Below are 12,167 nucleotides of genomic sequence, written 5' to 3'. Positions count from 1 at the left end.
TCTTTCCAAACACTAACTGGATACCTGCAACTCAGTCCCTGTCCACTTGGGGTTAGCACAGGCTCAACAAGTGAAGTGCTTGGTGGGGGGTCCCACCAGATTGTCTTCTCTTCAGGACACCCTAGGCGCTTGCCGTCACCCAGATCTAATCAAGGGTTCTCACGGTTCCCTCCTCGGGTTTAATAGCTGGTTTAAATGGTTCATAAAACTCAGGGAAACACTTTACTTCTGCCTATTGACTGGTTAAAAGGATACAAAGGGTGGGAGTGCGGGCCTGTAGTCCCAGTACTCAAAAGGAAGAGACAGAGGATCAGGAGGAGTTTGGGGGTTGTCTTCAGCATCATAGTGAGTTCAAGGTCAGCCTGGGCTATCTAGAAGGAAGGAAGGAAGGAAAGAAGGAAGGAAGGAAGGAAAAAAGGAAGGAAGGAAGGAAAAAAGGAAGGAAGGAAGGAAAGAAAAGAGGGAGTGAGAGGAAGGGAGGAAGGGAAGGAAGAAAGAGGGAAATATATATATGGAAGTATATATATATGTGTGTGTGTGTGTGTATGTACACACACACACACACAACCTAATGAGAAGAAGCTTTTTTTAAAAAATTACTTACTGTGTATACAGTGTTCTGCCTACATGCTTGCCTGCATGTCAAAAGAGAGCACCAGATCTCATTACAGATGGCTGTGAGCCTCCATGTGGCTGCTGGGAATTGAACTCAGGACCTCTGGAAGAGCAGCCAGCGCTCTTTACCTCCAAGCCATCACCCAGCCACAAGAAGAAGCTTTTTTATAAATAATGAAATGTGCTCCTAATACTCCTGTCAGTCAGAAATTCCATGGGTTGTTGATGTTCTGAACCCAGAGACAAAGGGACTGAAGATAGAAACCAGATACACATTTCTTGTTACACCGCAGGTCCCCTACCACGCTAGCCTTTCTGTTACTCTACTTCTGTGTGGGTGTGCTGCCTGTGTGTACATCTGTGCGCTACACCAGTGCCTGGTGTCCATGAAGTCTAGAGGAGGGTGTCAGATCCCCTGGAGCTGAGTTATGGACTGTTGCAAGTTGTCACGTGGGTGTCAAACTTGCCTGCGTCCTTTACAGAAGCGGCTGCTGCTCCACCTCTCCTCTTCCTCTGTTATTGTTTTTAAAAAAACATTTGTCACTTCTAGACCCATGCACATGTGCCTGCATGAATTTATGTGCTCCGCGTGTGTGCAGGATCCCTCAGAGGCTGGAAGAGAGCAGGCCATCACTGCGAGCTGGAGTTTCGGGTGGTTGTGGGCTGCCATGTGGGTGCTGGAAACTGAATCTGGGTGCTTTGCAAGAACTGTAAGCTCTCTTCACTGCTGAGCCATCTCTCCAGCACCCCCCCCTTCTTTTTCTTTAACTCAATGGGGGCAGGTACTGAAACAGAGGCTCAGAGGAATGTTGCTTGCTCCCCATGGCTTGCTCAACCCACTTCCTTATATAATCCAGGACTGCATGTGTGGGGTAGCACTACCCATAGTGCACTGGGCCCTCCCACAGCAGTCCAGAAAATGTCCCACAGGCTTGCCTACAGGTTCATCTCATGAACACAATGTCTTAATTAACATTTCCTCTTTCTAGATGACCCCAGTTTGTGTCAAATTGACAAAAATAAACAGAAACATCACACTTGGAAAGAGAAAATTAATATCTAAAAGATGTTCAGATAGGTCCAGATGGGTACTGGATACTTCCTGAGTTCAAACCTTCCTCTGTTAAAAAGCTCTGCACCCCACCACTCCACATGAAACAAATCAAATGATCAAATTTTGAAAAACGTTAGTGGGACAAGTGCTTTGAAATTGTTCAAGTTATTATAGCCCATAATTCTGGGAAGACAATAAAAACTTCAGGTAGGGGCCAGCAAGAGGGCTCGGGGAATTAAAAGCATTTGATGCCAATCTTGAAGGCCAAGGAAGAGTTTATTTGGGCTCATGGCGTCACAGGAGAAGGGCCCATCCTGTTGGGGCAGTCTGGCAGCAGTAGGCACAGTGGCCTGAGATGGAAACAGAGATACCGTCCTCAACCAGAAGCACAAGGTAGGAGAGTGGACGGGAAGTAGACAAGGCCATGGGCTCTCGTGACCGGGAGTGACAGACACACCTCCTCCCTCCCGCAAGGTCAAGTCTTCTAAATCTCTCCAAACAGGGTCACCAGCTGGCAACCGCATGCTCAAATGCCTAAGGCTATGAGCGACATTTCTCATTCAAACCCCACAAACCCTCATCACAGAGCATTTGCTGCTCCCTGAAATCTAAAGAGCAGGCACAACAAAGCTTGGTGCATGTTGCTGAAATTCATCTTCTCCAAGATATAAAGTTTAGTTTTTCCTTTTTGAGATAAAGTCTCACACAGCCTAAGCTGGCTCTGAACTGTGTTTCCAAGAATGACCTTAAACTTCTAGCCCTCCTGGGGACTGCGGTGACAAACCTTTTTGGCCACGCCCAGTTGATGCAGTGCCCGGATGGAACTGAGGGTCTCCTGTATCCTAGTCAAGCACTTTCCTAACCGAGCTACAGCCCCAGTCAAAGAAAACTGTTTGTAATCCACGGATGGAGACACATCATGGTCTAAACTCAAAAACCGAGTCCTCTGAAAATGATCCCTTTCCATGCTGTCAAAGGTACTGAGTCCTACCCACCCCCACTGCAGCAAGACTTCAAAGTCCTAGGCCCACATCTTAAAAACTCAAAAGGGCCTTCCAAACTCCTGGACCTGCTGGAGACTTTCAGAGAGATTTGACCAGAAAAAAAATTTCTGTAGTTCAGGGCGTTTCCCCAAAGATGACGGACCAAGACTTCTGCTTTGCTTCTGTTGCATGACAGCTTTTTAAAGCTGGTATAGCGAAACAAGCTGCGCTGATATCCAGTCTGTCAAGGACCACTTTCCCTTTTTCCGTTTCTCACTTAAGCACAACTGGCTTCTTCACTTAATATGTTCCCCTGATACACACCACAGGGGCTACAAAAAGATTTCTCAGAGCAGAAGGAGGGAAAACGTGAGCAAGATAGGCAGGACCAAAGGGAACCTTCATCCGACGATGGATGGCGATAGAGACGGAGACCCACATTGGAGCACTGGACTGAGCCCCCCAAGGTCCAAATGAGGAGCAGAAGGAGGGAGAACATGAAAAAGGAAATCAGGACCGCGAAGGGTGCATTCACCCACTGATACAAGGGGACTGATCGAATGAGAGCTCACCAAGGCCAGCTGGACTGGGACTGAACGAGCATGTGATCAAACCGGAGTCTCTAAATGTGGCTGACATGGAGGCTGACTGAGAAGCCATTTACAATGGCACTGGGTCTTGTTTCGTCTGCATGTACTGGCTGTTTGGGATCCTAGTCTGTTTGGATGCTCACCTTCCTAGACCTGGAAGGTGGGGGGAGGAACTTGAACTTCCCACAGGACAGGAAACCCTGACTGCTCTTTGGACTGGAGAGGGAGGAGGAGAGGGGGGGGAAGGAGTGGGGGAAATGGTAGGGTATTGGGAGGAGGGGAGGAAGTGGAAATTTTTATAAACAAACAAATTAATTAATTAATTAATTAAAAAAAGAAAATGTCTAAACATGAATCTAATTTGTGCATGACAAAACTTCAGAAATAATAAAGAAAAAAGATTTGTGATCTTAAAAAAAATTTCTCTGGTTTGTTGACGATCCGCCAAGATTTTCAGACCGAGAAATTTTATGCAGTACACTTTTCCGCCACCAGGTGGCGCTCGTTCCCAACTCCCACTCCTAGGGCCTTTTTAGGGTCTGTGGGGGAACTGGCTCTTCTGTTTGACTCTTGTCTTTTTGAATAGCTTCCCCAGGGGTTCAGATGGGAAGGATTCATTCTCAGAAAGCGGGGTGGTGAAATGTGTGTTCAACAGAAACACTTAATGGGACAACATGTCTCCTCGGATTTTCCCACTGAGGACTTGTCTTTGGAACTAAACTCCCCTGTCCCTGACTGTTCACAGACGCTTTTAGCTTTTGACTCTTACATTGCTGTTTCTTTAGAAACAAACACATTAAGGGAATGTCTCAAGAGAAAGGTGACTGTGGGGGCTGGAGAGATGGCTCAGTGGTTACTGTTGGACTCTAGTGTCCAACCCGAGAAGAAGTCGCCCCCAGAGACCACCTCATAAACCACAGCCGATACAAAAGCATGAGGACTTTATTAATTCTGTCATGACAGGGTCCCTCAGCATTCAGGAAGCCGAGAGACCCCGACTAACTGGTACAGTCTACTTTTAAAGGAGAAGGCCCCATAGAAACAAGAGGGGTTGTTCCTTGACCATTATGATTGGCTTGTTCGAAAAGGGCTAATACCAATAATTGGCTGGAGAGCTATTGTCAGATCAGATGAGGTAAGAGGTCATTTTGACCCCGTTTCCCAGGGGACTGAGTCAAAACATACGTGTATGGGTAATTGTTCAGGAACTGAGTACGTGCATGTGCAGCTGTTAGGTCCTTGGTTCCCAGAGGAGGAGGGGAAGCACTGAGGCACAGAGGCTGAGAGGGTTTGGAATTGTCAGAAATGGCTTCAGAATTGTCTTAAAGTCTTACATTCCCTCCTCTTATTTGGTCAAATATCTCAATCTTGAGATATTAGTAAATTTGGGGACTAATTGGATCTGTACACAGAAATTAACAAATCAGTGTTTTAGGTCCTCATAGATCAATAGAGGGCATTAGGTCCTGTTGTCCTAGGACTTGGGAGAGTTAGGTTTGTCCCCAATTGCAGGACATATGAGAGCTGATGTGGTTGAAACTGCCAGATGAGGCTATGTCCTTATAATAGGGAGGTCCTGCTGACAGGCATAGCCAGCAAGATTGTATCAAGCTGGGGTCAGTACTATTTAGCAAAGAAAAAGGCTCCCATTATCAGACTAAACAGTTGCTGGCCTGTATTAGAGGTTGCCAGCAATGAAGCAGGGGTTGAAGAAGGGTTCTTAGTACTAGGAGTGGGGCCCAGGACCCTGGCAAAGGGGGCTACCTCAGCAGGGGCTAGCTGGCCCTGGTCAGGTAATACTGGGTTGGGCCCTAGGACCATGGCCATGGGAGGTGTTACAACAATTCACAGGGTGAGCAGAATTCCTATGTCTTTCCTTCCTGGATCATACAACTGTAAACCCCAAGTATTGCCTGTTAACCATTTCGTGCTTTTTGCTAACCCCCAACCAGGAGACATCGACATTGGTTTTACATCATCAGACAGCATAACAAAATACTTTAGGGCCCCCCCCCGTACTACAGAATTTGCTTCCCCCCCCAGACAAATATATCATTTAGAATATTTGCATGTAGGACAAGAGTTTCTGGGGGTTTGCTCAGTATCCTCCCAAGAGTCTTTTGCTAAAACACATAGGTCAAAAGTTAGCTGGGGGAACCAGGTATTCAGGGGATGAACTCCAGTGGCTAGCCTTAAGGCTTGCCCAGTCTCAAAGTTAGTCAGGGTCCAGGTTAAGTTCTAAGGTATAAACATCAGGGCAAAGATCAGCAAGCCTGGCAGAATCAGGCCTTCTTGAGAGGATTTTGGGTGCGCTGAAGCTTTCATTTGGAAGGTCCTGGGTCATCCTGTGGAGGTGCAGGCTTGACGTGAGACGCATGGATCCAGGCTGCAATATCATCCATTTTGAGGGCAGTAGGTGTCATCTCCAACCTGGAATGGGTGTGAGATCTCCGGGTGCCCTGGCTGGTGTTGGGAGGTGCCAGCAGAGAAGAAGGGAGAGTAGCTTAGTCTAGCGGGCAGCAGCAGGACTAATTAGGGCCCCTTTAGGGAGGGTCTTGTCCGGCCAACAGCAGCGGGCTCTGGTCAGACAGTACTTGGTTTTAAATACCATCTCATGTCCCAAGTTCTTTCCGACATCCATAGAGACAGTCCCATTTCTCGCCCCTGGGAGACAAGTGGGGGAGATGTCATATGTCCCTGTGCTCCACATGGAGCATTGTTTTGGGGAAGTATAATTTTACATTTTAGGCATCATAAAAATCTAGCTTTCCCAAGTGGCATCTGTGTTCTGGACCCCCGCACCCGAATATTTTCTCCAGGGGAAAATCTTCTGCCAGCCTCCAGGGGCAGCTGTGGGGGATATGCATCTCAGATATCCCAGGAGGCTAGCCCTGCTACTAATTGACAGACATCAGGGGTGAGGGCAGGGGTATCAAAGCAAGGGCTTGAGGAGACATGGATTGCAGGTATGAGCAGGCAGCTGCTGTTCTGGCTGTGAGGTGCTGCGCTTTTCTCATGTCGCTCCGGATATATCCCAGGCGTCAATTCTGGAACAAATGTGAGATTTCCCGGTGTCAGGGTGGTCAGGGGTCTCTATGCCTAGGGCTTGGAGATCTGGAGAGCCTTCAACCGTGCCTGCAGAATGGGTTTGTGAGCAGATGGGTCATGAGGGGGTCTTAGGAAGCCAAGGGGGGGTCCCCCATATTGGATCTACATAGAACAGGGCTGGGGGAGAAGCTGTGCCCAGTCTCTAAGGCCCGTTCTACGGCTTAATTTGTTTTAGGGTCTTTATTCCTTTTTACCTGTCCTGAGGTCTATATGTATAATGTAATTTTCCCCAGTCTTACCCATGTCCTGACTTTTCTGGGCAACAAGGCAGTTTTACCATAAATTCTGATTACCTTGGGCAGGCCAAACCTTAGGAAGATTTCTTCTTTGATCTTCTTAGTCCTGGTAAGAAAAAGTTTCTCTGCCATCCGTAGTTCGTATCAAAAGGCCGATGAACCTTTAAGAAGACTGTTAGTTCCGTGTCCCCCGCCCCTCCTCATCGGGGTGGCACCAGTTGTTGCCTCTCAGAAGCCCACCTCCATTGACTAGGAGGCTTGCGCTTATTCGGGCCGTGCAGGACTCCTCCTGCTCAGTCTGGCGACAGAGGGGTCGTTGCCCGCAGTGGCAGTGGCGGCGCTGGGTGTGGGCTCCTCGGCCTTCTCCCAGCCAGGGACTCTGGCTGCTATTCCTTGCCCCTCTTTGCTGTGCGGCTCTGGTTAGCTCTCGGGCTCCGCTCCTTGCGGTTCCGCCTCATAGGCCACTGAATTTGCGCTGCTGGCCTTGGATCTGTTCCAAACTCCGGTGAGGTGGGGGCATCCGCCAGCCTGCCTGAGCCTCTCCAGCCTGAAGCGCCCTTGGCGCCCGCCTGGCCTGCTACCGTGGGGCTGCTCCCACCTGGCTCATTGCTGTCTGCAGGGGCCTTGCCCAGCGAGGTGGCAAAGGCTGAGAGCTGCCTGCTTTCCCTGCAGGGGAAACAGCAGGGGGAGTGAAAACAAAAAGGCTTTTGATTCCAGATCTACAGTTTATAAGGTGGTTCATTGATAACATAGAGTACTCAGTCCATAGTCAAATGTTTTAGATATAGCGAAGGGGAATCCCTCCCCTTTCCCCCCCTACACCCCAGAATCAGACACCTGGGTGCACAGCGTAAGCAAGCGGGGGAATTTCAGTACTGTCACGGTGGTGGCCACTGCGTAGGCCTCTCAGGTGGGCAGAGCACTGCTTCAGTAGCCGGCTGCATTCGGCGCTGTTCTCCTACCGCTTTTGCTCAGCAGCTGCTTTGGGAAGTGTCTGGAGTCCAAAGCCCTGTAGGCCATTCCTCCTCCTTTTTTTTTTTTTTTTTTTTTTTTTTTTTAACTCGGCCCAGGTGGTGGCAGCTTAAGTCCGTATTCGGCCACTCAGGGGCTACTCTGAGGTGCACAGTCTCTGCACCTGTCGTCTTCTGTTGCCTCCCTATCTGTCTAATTTTTTTCTTTTATTAAGTCCTGGAGGGAGCATCTCTGCAGTCCCTTCATTCTCTGCAACTTGCTACAAATGTTTGATGCTGACTGACCTATAAATGACATCATTACATTAGCTTGGCGATCTGCCTGCAGGAGTGCTATCCTGAACTCTGTACTATTGCTCTTACCTTAGCCAAATTAGCAAATTAGTAGGGTGCTTTGCAAACCCCTTTTTAGACCCGCCAATCAGAATCTGGCATTAAAGACGGAGCTGCTCCCTACCAGCTGGAGTACTGAAGTCCCATTTGGGTCAAGTCAGAGGGAAGGAGTCTTGTCCTCTATTGTTTGGTGATTGGGTTGGCCTGCTGTCAGCTCCTGGGACATTCTTTTAAACTTCAAAGAGAACTCACTGTTTTTCCTCTGTGGTTAGGAGCACCTGTAAGAGCTGCTGGCAATCATCCAAGTGGGCTGATGGTCACCAGAACAGATTCTATAAGCCCGGTCATGGTCTGAGGGTCCCAAGAAAAAGAAGGGTTATAAGTAAAGATTAGAGGCAGAAAAAAGCAGTATTGTAATTGACCTGCTACTGAGCAAAAGGGAAATGCTTGGGAAGTCACTCTCTCCATAGCGGACGTCCCTCCCCTGTCCCAGCATATGATGCTGAGTGCTGAAGTTTTCAGGGCTAGGGCCCGACCAGCGGGGCTCCTCAGGAACAAAGTGTTTCCTCCAGGGGAGGAGGAGGGAGAAGTCTACCATGCTCTGCTGGGTATCAGGAAGAACTGGAGGTGCCTGGATTCTGGGTTTCTTTCTCTCCTGTACAGGAAAGAGAGAAGACAAAGGGCTCAGGGAGGGGCAGCCATCACATCGCCTCCTCCAGCTGCGGGGCTGCTTTCAGAATCAGGAAAACTGATGATGGCCAGGGGGCCATTGACAGGTTCTGAATTCCTGCAGGTAGATTTAACAAAGACAAACTGACATACAAAAACAAAAATACAAAGAGATAGACACAAACTCAAAACCAGAAGCTGGTGCTCTCACCACCACTCTGGTGCAGAACTGAAAATACATAAGAACAAAAAGACAGACATAGACTCAAAATCAGAAGCCACGCGGCAGCAGATCCAAAAATACAGATGGAGGATCACACCTCTCCTGGAGACTAGGGCGACCTGGTCGCCCCTTCCTCCCATAAATGCCTGTGAAACGTCTTTCAGGGATAGGGCAAGGGATCTCAGGACACATCTGCCTCTTCCCTTAGCCCTGTTTCAATACAGACCCTGCGCAAGTACAATTTTAAAATTACTTATTCACAATTACACAGAAACAGAAACATAATACACAAACAGACAGACATAAAAATGAGCTCGTTTCTTTATACCTCCAACTGGGTCTAGAGTGTGTCTGGGAGCGACTCGATTCCCGGTCAGGGAACCAAATGTTGGACACTAGAGCCCAACAGTAAAGAGTGGCTGCTCCTCTTAGGACACAAGTTCAATTCCCAGTACCCACAAGGCAGCTCACAACTGTCTGTAACTCCAATATCTTACACCCTCACACAGATATACATACAAGCAAAACAATAATGCACATAAAAATAAATAAATTTGAAGAAGGAGGAGGTGAATTGGCAAGGCTGTTTTCTTATGTGTCTATTTGTTTAGCTACTTATTTATTTGCTGTTGTTTTTGGAGACAGGGTTTAGGTAGTTCTGTTAGTCCTGGGACTAGTTATGGAGACCAAGCTGGGTTTGAATTCACAGAAATCCACCTGCCTTTGCCTGCCTAGTGCTGAGATCAAGGTGGTATGGACCACCCACAGCCCACTGGATTTGTTTTCTTTTTCTTCCTTCCTTTCTTCCTTTTTAATTTTTTTCCTTTCTTTTTTTTTGACACAGTGTTTCACGTAGGCCAGGATGACCTTCTGATCTTTCCGCCTCCACCTCCACAGAGTGCAGCAATGCAATGGATGCAGGGCGAGCAGTCTGTCCTCTGAGCTGCGCCTCAGTCCCCAGTTCAGTCTCTGATGTGGATCACCGTGCTCCCTCGGGGGATAAAGCTTTTAGTGTAAGGGAGGGTGGCCCCTTCAGAATTGTACAGGACACACAGACACCAAATTTTCAACACAAAAGGAGATTTTTTTTTTACTCTGGGGGGGGAGTGAAGGGCCTGCAAAGGCAGGCAGCTGCAGCAGGCATTTGTTTTCTACAGGAGTGAGGGAAAGGGGGGGGTTTGTGCTAGGGTGAGCTGGTAAATTCTGATTGGACATGTTAGCCAAATTATGAAAATTTTAAATTTATTTATTTTCTTTTTTTTAAAAAAGATTTATTTATTACATGTACAGTATTCTGTCTGCATGTCTGTCTGCAGGCCAGATCTTATTACAGATGGTTGTGAGCCACCATGAAGTTTCTGGGAACTGATCTCAGGATCTCTGGAGGAGCAGTCAGAGCTCTTAACTTCTGAGCTATTTCTCCAGCCCCCCAAATTTATTTATTTTCATTTTATGTGCATCGGTGTTTTGCCTGCATATATGTCTGTGAGGGTGTTGGATTTCCTGGAATTGAAATTACAACAATTGTGAGCCGCCATGAGGATGCTGGGAAACTGACCCCAGGTCCTCTGGAAGAGCAGTCAGTGCTCTCAATCACTGAAACATCTCTTCAGTCCCCAAATAATGGCTTTTGATAGTTGGATCTCAGAGTTCTGTCTCAGGAACAAGTCAGTGTCTAAAAGAGTCCATGAACTTTGGTGGCTAACTTATTTATTTATTTATTTATCTATTACATGTACAATATTCTGTCTGTGTGTATGCCTGCTGACCAGAAGAGGTCACCAGACCTCATTACAGATGGTTGTGAGCCACCATGTGGTTGCTGGGAATTGAACTCAGGACCTTTGGAAGAGCAGGCAATGCTCTTAACCTCTGAGCCATCTCTCCAGCCCTGGTGGCTAACTTTTTGTTTTTGGTTTTTTGAGACAGGGTTTGTCTGTAGCTTTGGAGCCTGTCTTGGAACTAGCTCTTATAGACCAAGCTGTCCTCAAACTCACAGACATCTGCCTGCCTCTGCCTCCCGAGTGCTGAGATTAAAGGCATGTGCCACCACTGTTTGGTGGCTAACTTTATGAATGTGATCTAACGGTTTTTAGCAAGGGGAAGAAAGGGAAAGGCAAAAGCTGTCGGCACCATGTTTGCCATGCTCAGGCCTATCAGAGCCCTTCACCTAGGTCGTTGATAAAACACCTATGAAGCAGCAAATGGTCTCCCTTTGACTAGATTAACTGTTATTCACCATGGTCTGTGAATTCCACACTGAGAAAAATATTTGTGAATTACAGATTGAAACCAAATAAATCCACTCTAGTGGACCAGAGAGGAATGTTGATACCCAAAGGTGTGGGTCAGTCTCTGCAAACAAACAGGCAGAGCAGAAGTCAAAAATTGTTCCACTAAACTAAACTTGACCTGAGAGAGCCTCTGTGCTTGATGTATTCTTGAGTCTTTATGAAAGAAACCACAAACAGAGCTAGCTCGCTTTGTATTCAGAAAAGTCCCTGAGTCCGCGGTGGTAGCAGTTGGTAAGTTGCCCATGTCCATAGCCCCACCCTGATGTCCGTGCACCCCAAAATTAAACTCAGTGGGTTCCAAAAACTGGCATCAAAGTAGGAGGGGCTTGTTGAGACAAAGCAGCATTCTAACTGGGGGTGGCGTGAAGATATTCAAAACCCAGCATATAGAGATGTAGGAAATCGCCACAGATTTAAGGCCCTGTTAACTCAACCAGGAATCTGCCCTTGCAACACACAGCTGCACCCCAGGTGACCACACCCCAGGTGACCACACCCCAGGTGACCACACCCCAGGTGACCACACCCCAGGTGACCCCAGGAAGCACACTGTTCAAGTCACATTCTGCAAGACAAATGCCAGACAGAGACACACTGGCTTGTCTCTAGGCTAACAGTTCTTAACCTGTGGAACTTGACCCCTTTGGGGTGTCAAAAGACCCTTTCACAGGGGTCATATATCCGATATCCCAAATAGCAGTTATTTACAGTATGATGATTCACAACAGTAGCAAAATTACAGTTATGAAGTAGCAACAAAATAATTTTATGGCTGGGGGTCACCACGACACGCGGGACTGTACTGAAGGTCCCAGCGTTAGGAAGGCGGAGAAGCGCTGGCACAGGCGTCCTCAGATTTCCACGTGTCTTCTCACTTTTACCACCTATACCACCCATCCGTGGTTTTAGGCACATTGCAGGTGGCTGTCTCAGCCTCTAGTTCTGAGAGTGACCAGCTGGCAGATCTGCCCTTGATCAGTTCGTTTAGTTTGTTTGTTTTCTTTCTTTTTTTTCTTTTTGGTTTTTTGAGTCAGCATTTCTCTGTAGCTTTGGAGCCTGTCCTGGATCTAGCTCTTGTAGACCAGGCTGGC

At 47.7% G+C, this 12,167-nt stretch overlaps 1 long non-coding RNA gene across 1 annotated transcript; it reads right to left on the bottom strand.

Moving 5' to 3' along the window:
* Positions 1–4,166: 4,166 nt before the first annotated feature.
* LOC148122704 (uncharacterized) lies at positions 4,167–7,561 on the bottom strand. The gene is made up of 2 exons (XR_015737513.1): positions 6,644–7,561; positions 4,167–6,377 (listed from the first exon to the last, which is right to left on the bottom strand). It is a non-coding gene; the product is annotated as an uncharacterized LOC148122704 (long non-coding RNA).
* Positions 7,562–12,167: the final 4,606 nt, after the last annotated feature.

Source organism: Myodes glareolus, chromosome 3, assembly GCF_982192425.1.
Source record: "Myodes glareolus chromosome 3, mMyoGla1.1, whole genome shotgun sequence".
In the NCBI taxonomy this organism is placed as follows: Eukaryota; Metazoa; Chordata; class Mammalia; order Rodentia; family Cricetidae; genus Myodes; species Myodes glareolus.
The sequence above is the reverse complement of the archived record's forward strand: the minus strand, read 5'-3'. Positions and strand labels throughout refer to the sequence as shown.